Here is a 7077-nt window from a genome sequence, read left to right on the forward strand (position 1 = left end):
GCACCTCTGGGGACTTGGGTTAGTGCCTGATGCTCCACTCCAGTTAAACTCAACCAAAAAGATGTTACTGCATGTGTTGCCTGAAAAATCCATTCTCCTTAGAAGAGTGGCCTCCCAACTGCATCTTGAGGAGCCCAAACCTCAGTTGGTCACCTGGGAGGGAGAGGAAACAGCAGCTAGAGAACAGAATTGGGGTGGAATCCATGTAAATGGGGGCACTTAAAGCTCCTCTCCCTTTCAACCAGAGAAGCCCTGCTCTATTTTGCTTTGTATATTTATCTCCCTCATAAGATTTTGCTTGAAGAAAAGAGTTCTGTGTCCCTAAAGTATTTGAAAAGTAGGTATTGCATCATTTTAAAGGTTTTGCACTTCTTGTATCCAGGTGTTTGATGAACCCAGTTATAACCAGTGATTAAGAAATAGACAGTAAAGGATGGTGATGCAGTGGTGAAGAGTACAGGTGGTTATGCACTAGTTTACATGTGTGTCACAGTCAAGACTCACCAGCCAGTTAATGGTGACCAGTAATCAGAAAACCAACCAACTGTGTCTATGTCACAACATCTGTCATCAAACCTAATAGATGCTCTTAACTGAAGCTTGTTAGTATCCCAGCTGCTGCCTGCAGAGCCTGAGGAAATGAGCAGAACATTGGTGGTTAGACTTCCAATTTTTAGGGCAACTGTGGGTCTTCAAACAAAAGTAAGATATGCTAAGATTTCTTGTGGAAGGAGACAAATAGATCTCACTGTAGGCATTCTCTCCCAAATTATTGGTCACTTGGGGATACACACACACACACACACACACACACACACACACACACACACACACTGCTGTTTTCTTGAGTCGCTTCTGAGTCTGTGCTCTGACGGGATTTGTGCATACCTGCCTTATAGTCCTGACTACACAGCTATGGGGTCTCTGTCTGTTTCTCCCACTGGCCTGTTTCTCATGAAGATCAAATATTCTTCATCATTGTCAACCCTGGAATTGGCAGTAAACATGGCACACAGATGCTCAATGACACTTTGTTGAATATTAAGACTATTAGGAAAAAAAGGGCCAGAAACATATGAACTCTCATTTTATCCTTGTTAATACAGAGAGAGAGAAGGGTTTCTCCTCAGGTCTCGAAAAACAATAATGCTGCCTTACAACTTGACTATGACTCATAATTCTCCTAATTTCAGAATTATTTATAGTTAAGAAAATTGGTAATGGAGTTAGAAAAATGCTAATTTCTTTTTTTTTGCAAGATATTTTGTGTTAGAGTATCTAAGTTTCAGAAGACTAGTGGTAGAAAGAATGTGTATAATCTGCATTTATCTTCCAAGTCAGTTTGCATAAGAGATGCCTTTTCATAACAAGAGTGTTGACTGTTCAAGCTTTGAGGGAAGAAGAATATTGGAAGACCTTCCAGGCTTCCTGAATATCAATATCCAGAACTATCCTGAGTGTTGTAAATTGCCTTTCTGTCATTTTTCCTTTACTTTTCCTGTTTTAATTGAGTTGCGGTAAAATGGTGTGGTTTCTGTCTTATGTAAGTTGGCATTTCCTCATTGAGAATCTGGGCCAATCTGAGATCAGGGATGGGGCCTTATTCCATGGGACAGCTTTCCTTCCAGGGCCCCCAGTGAAGCTAGTTGAGTTCACCAAGAGCAGGAGTCTGGGACATGATCCTGAACATTTCAAAGTTCTTACTAGTGAAAGGGGCCTCTTGGCTGCTACAGGGGCCATCGTGACCACTACTCCATTCTGCTCCAGCTGTCCTTAGCCGACCTGCTTTATTCTCTTGTTCAATGTCCTTTCCCACTTTCCTTTGGGAGTCAAAGGAAAACATCAATACATCTACTTCCAGAGTAAGTGGAAAGAAAGATGAGAGATACCCTATTTCAAGATATTTCTCTCTATGTCCTAACTAATCTTATTCTTTCCTAGTGTGGGAGTTCCATTTCAATTCTTTATCAAATGTGTGCTTATTGTGTACATGTGTGTGTGAGTGTGAGAGAGAGATAGGGAGAAAGAGAGAAATGATGAACTCAGAATTCATAATGGCCATTAGTATTTACAATTGCATCATCTTGGCCCTATAAATTCTTGGTGATTCAGTCACCATCCACACTGTTCCCAGGAATGCTTCTATTCTTTTTCAGTGGAAGGTTCCTGAGGCAAATGCATTGTCTTAAATCATGAGGCATCTTAGAACTTCCCAGCTGGGTGACTAAAACATGATGAGAGAGGCTGTAACAGCATATTCTGGAGCAGAAGTTCTCAACTTCAGTGGCACATGAGGGAGCCCCCTGCATATCAGCCCAATTCTCTAAGAAGTTCTGAGAGTGGAACCAAGGCATCAGGGTTTCTTTAAATGTCTCCAGGTGATTCAGAAGAATGACCAAGCAGCCACTGCTCTAGAGAGGGCTATGATTTTTCCAAAATGGTAATGGGGTAATCCATTAAACACATTTGATAGTTTGTTTCTTGCTGCTGTAATAGGCATCTTTCCATATCCTGAATACAAAATCCATCCTTCCAAAATCTGTCACCACAAGAAAATTTGACCAAGCCAGATTGTTTCCCTTTTTTTTTTTTTTTTCAAATTTAGGTACAACACGTAAACAACACAAAATTGAAACACTGTTCTCTCAGATGAGCTCAGAGGCAGATAATACATCTTTCTGGGAAGAGTCCTACAATTTAACATCTATAATTCACTCACTTCCATTCAAAATAAATTGCTCAATTACTGATGATTCTAAGTTTCTTGACTCATACTAGGTGATAGAAAACAAACACAGGGTATCTGGTTCCCAAAAGCTTTCTCTTATAATCTGCTTTCTTCATTCTTCCCCCTCCTGTGAAAATTTGGTGTTGGAGATGAAGATTTATAAAGAATTGGATCTCGAAATTCTAATGTCAGTCCACAAACCATTAATGTTTTAAAATAATCAGTGTCTTCTGTCATGGTTTTTAATTTGAAATTCTCAGTCAGTGTTTGGAAAGGCATGACTCATTTATATGGCCAAATGTTTCTCTTTCCAACCAAGCCCAGAAATATTCCTTCTACTTTTTGGAAACAAACAGGGTAGAGATGCTTGTGGCTTAGAACACTTCTTGCTGGTAGAAAGGTAAGACCTCCCTGTTCAGAAGGGAGCAAAGAAAGATCTCGGAGAGACAATGTCATAGAGCAGTGAATTAGGGGAAAAAGGAAACAACTATTTTCAGACATCATTTTAAAAAGAGAGAGAGGATAAATTTGCTTTGTCAGATTTGATGGATGTGCCGTAAGTGGAAAGTCAGATTTGTTTCCCTAGACAGTAAGGATTAGTCTCCGGTTGGTAGCCACATTCTGCGGAATACCTGGCTCTTTCTTTAAAGTGTTAATGATTGAGTATATGTATGGCGACAGTCTGGGCAGAGGCATTGGGAGGGCTGACTCACTGATTGAAAGGGCTCAGTCAGTAACTACCCAAAGACTTTATCTGCACAGTGGTGGGGAAGGACAGTGTTTTCACTCCTTCAGAAGCTGTGTGAGTTAATTTCTTAGTCTGATAAATCTATACTACTCTTATTTTCCACAAGAGAAAGGAGGGATAAATCTAGAAATAGCTTCAAAACTGGGCTGAGAATGCTTCTTTCCTGCACACTCAGACAAAGATAAAAGAAAGGGAGCAAGCCCTGCTCTAGCTTAAAGAAATGGATTGTGTCCCCTTTTGTATAAACATGAGACATTTGTATTCCTTCCTTTCTGGAGAGGTTTGAAATTGACATTGAAGTTCCAGGGACTTTCTGTTTCTGGTGTTGATTATGAACATAATCAAGATATAATGCCACTAAGAGAAAAATCATTCAGGTAAATTCAGGAAGGCTCTGCATAGAAAGAAGCTTTCTTGACTCACTTATCTTTAGACCCCTCTCACCATCACATCAGACCATACAGAGCACTTTGAGACTAGGAATCTCTGCCTTCTCTGCATTCCAGTTACTATTACTTAAAACACGTTCATCTACAAAATGATACATCAGTTTGACTTAGTCCTTGCAGTTTGGTGATTACTAACCTTCAGAGACTCAGATCCTAAAATTGCTGGATCTTTAAAAAACTTAGTTGCTTACTCTTTCTTCCTCCCTTCCTCCTTCCCTCCTTCCTTCACATCCTTCCTTCCTTTCTTCCTTTTTTTCCCCACCATTTTGTGAACTGAGGAGTGAGGATGATGAAGAGAGAAGGGTAAGCAGGAAAAGAATCTTAATCTGAGTCTCTATAAACAGGGCTGGAATTATTGTTCAGGCATAAGTGCATTCTCAAAAAAAAAGGTGGTTTGTGGGTGGAGAGGCTAAAAATGAACTACAGAGTGGTGTAGCATCATGAAAAGAAAAAGAAAAAAAACAAAAGTAGGCACACACTGTGGTTTAGTAACCTGTACAGAAAAGACTTGGGTCAAAATTATTTATCCTCTGAGTGTTTTTGTTTCCTTATTTGCAAAATGAAACTACTTCTACATGATTTTCAAGGTTGCAATGAGGATTGGAAAATAAAAATTTTTTAAAGACAATGCATCCCATTCTATATCCTTAATATAACTGTAGGAGGTAAGGGCTGTCATTACCATTTGTACTTTTCAGACAAGGGAAAATTAAGAGACTTGACCCAGTAGAGTAAGATCTTTGCTCCCAGTGGTGCAGGTGGCGAGTGTCAGAGTCAGGTGATCTTTGCAGAGCCTGCCCTCCTAACTGTGCCCCTGCCCGGCTTCTCCCTGCTGTGCCCTTGTTGTCAATGATGTCTAATATGGCTCCTCACAGTTTATAAACCACTTTCCTGAACATGACTCCAATTAATGCTCACAACTCATTGTACGGTTGAGGATACTAAGATCCAGAGAGGCTCTTTAGATGTCTGAGATGGGTCCTTACTTCATAGTCTTTGACTTCCTATGTGTTCTTTTTCTTTGCCAGCTCTAAGTCCTACACAATAATAAAGTCAGTCAGTGTCTCCAATTCTCTATGGTTTTTCCTATCATGATACAGGCCAATGACCATTCTAGAGAATACTTCTCTCTTATGAATTTCTCTGAAGCCCAGTTGGCTATTTCATGAAAAGTTAACACCTGTTTACTAGTAGGTCAGCTGTCTTGTTCCAGCTGCAGTCTTTATTTGCTAAATTGCCACCATTTGGAATAAAAAGCAATAAAGTTATTCAAAGTTTCCAGCACCAAAATGTGCATGTGACCTTTTTCCACACCATCAATTCTCGGATACCAGCTAGGTGTCCTACAATTCAATTCTGAAACTCACTACCTGGAGATAACGTCAGATTCCACAGATGAAGGGCCCAGTCCTTTAAGAATGCCCTCACCCTCAGTGCTCCCACTTCGTACACCAACGATAAGCCCAGTTATCCCCTGTGCTATAGATTGGAAGTTCCTCTACAGGTGCGTTGTTCCTCTAGCATCTCCATGTTCCACCAAACCAGAAGCTCTCTGAATCCATTCTTTAGGGTTTTTATGGAGGCTTCATTACATGAGAATGATTGGTTAAATCATTGACCATTGGTGATTGATTCAACCTCCAGCCCTTTCTCCTCTCCAGAAATCCAGGAGCAGTATTGAAAGTTCCAATCCACCTATTACATGGTTGGCTCCCGTATCAACCAGCACTCATCTTTAGGTGGAATCCAAAGTCACCTCATTAACATTGCAAAATACACCTTTGTGGCGTTCATCACTTAGGAAACCCCCAGGGTTTTAGAGCTCTGTGCCAGAAACAGGGACAAAGACCAAATATATATCTCCTTTTATAAATCACAATATCACAGTTCTGATTCTGCTTATAACTAGAAGTATAATGGTGGTTAGTTCACTAGCCCTAGCGCTCAATGTTCTCATCTGTAGAATAGAAGCTATTAACAAGATCTTTTCTAAGTGTACCTAAATTCCAATGGCCATCAGAATTCTGTTAAGCAAAACTAATCAACAAGCAATTCAATTGAAAGTAAAGCAGTCTTTTTATTTTCCATGATTTTATGTTACATCTGTAGTTGAATCTAAACAGAATTTAATAATAAATGAAAAAAAAAGGAGGGGGGAAAAAAGGAAAGGGGACTTTATGAATAATCTACAATTAGGAATTGTATTAGGAATTGACCTGAAAAGCATTAGGAATTGACCTGAAGACAATGTTTTGAAAACAATGTTATTGCAATATAATTTTTCAGGAAAGAGAAATGTCAAATGTCTTCCACATTGACATAAAGATCACTTTATGTCACAAACGTGTATGTTCTCAGACTCCCTCAGTGCCCATCTTAAGATGATGTTGAATGTGACAGCAGTGCGTCTTGAATTTTATCTCCAAATAATATTTGAAATATTTTATCTCACTTTTAAGCAAAATCTGCTTGTAGATCACTCTATCCCAAGTTGAAGAATAGTATAGGCTAAAATCCAGGGTGAACTCTGCTCCTAAAGTAAGTTCTTTTACTTATATTTCATGTAAAATTAAGAAAGGTAAAAAAGAATCTCATCAGTCCTGCCTAAATAAAAACAAAATGCTTTGCTGGCAATATAGCGTAACATTAAAAAATGTCTCTTTCATCAAAGCTTTTTTAATCTTCTGTGTGTACCTGATTAGAAGACACTGTAGAGGAAACCCTTGAACAATCCTAGTATATCACCTAGAGACTCCAGGTGCAGTAGACAATTCTATATTCCATTAACTTGAGCATAATTTGAAATCCAGCAATGGACAAGAATATCACGGTGTCATGGATTGATCATGACTTTTTGTACATGGGAAGAGGAGAAAGAGCATGGGGTGGAAGATGGGATGGGAAAAAGGGTCTTTACAGTTAAAGAAGATTGCATCTACTCTGGTGATAATCTCAAACAAATTCCACCAGACACTTAAATGTATCTTAGTGGCATGGTAGAAATGAGATGTCCCAATAAAAGGGCCTAATACGTGTCTCATCTATGACACATGAATGAAAAACACACTAAAAAATCTACTTATAGGAATAATACACACAGATTTCAAATAATGACCATCTCTGAGGAATAATGGGGATCCCTGAGACTTGGG

General features: G+C 39.2%; 1 long non-coding RNA gene across 1 annotated transcript; it reads right to left on the reverse strand.

Annotated features, from left to right (window-relative positions):
• Positions 1 to 1467: 1467 nt before the first annotated feature.
• On the reverse strand, positions 1468 to 6795 carry LOC116662168. Its single transcript, XR_004318161.1, has 3 exons — positions 6786 to 6795; positions 5257 to 5259; positions 1468 to 1621 (listed from the first exon to the last, which is right to left on the reverse strand). It is a non-coding gene; the product is annotated as an uncharacterized LOC116662168 (long non-coding RNA).
• Between the last annotated feature and the right edge of the window lie 282 nt (positions 6796 to 7077).

Source organism: Camelus ferus, chromosome 3 (assembly GCF_009834535.1).
Source record: "Camelus ferus isolate YT-003-E chromosome 3, BCGSAC_Cfer_1.0, whole genome shotgun sequence".
Lineage (NCBI taxonomy): Eukaryota > Metazoa > Chordata > Mammalia > Artiodactyla > Camelidae > Camelus > Camelus ferus.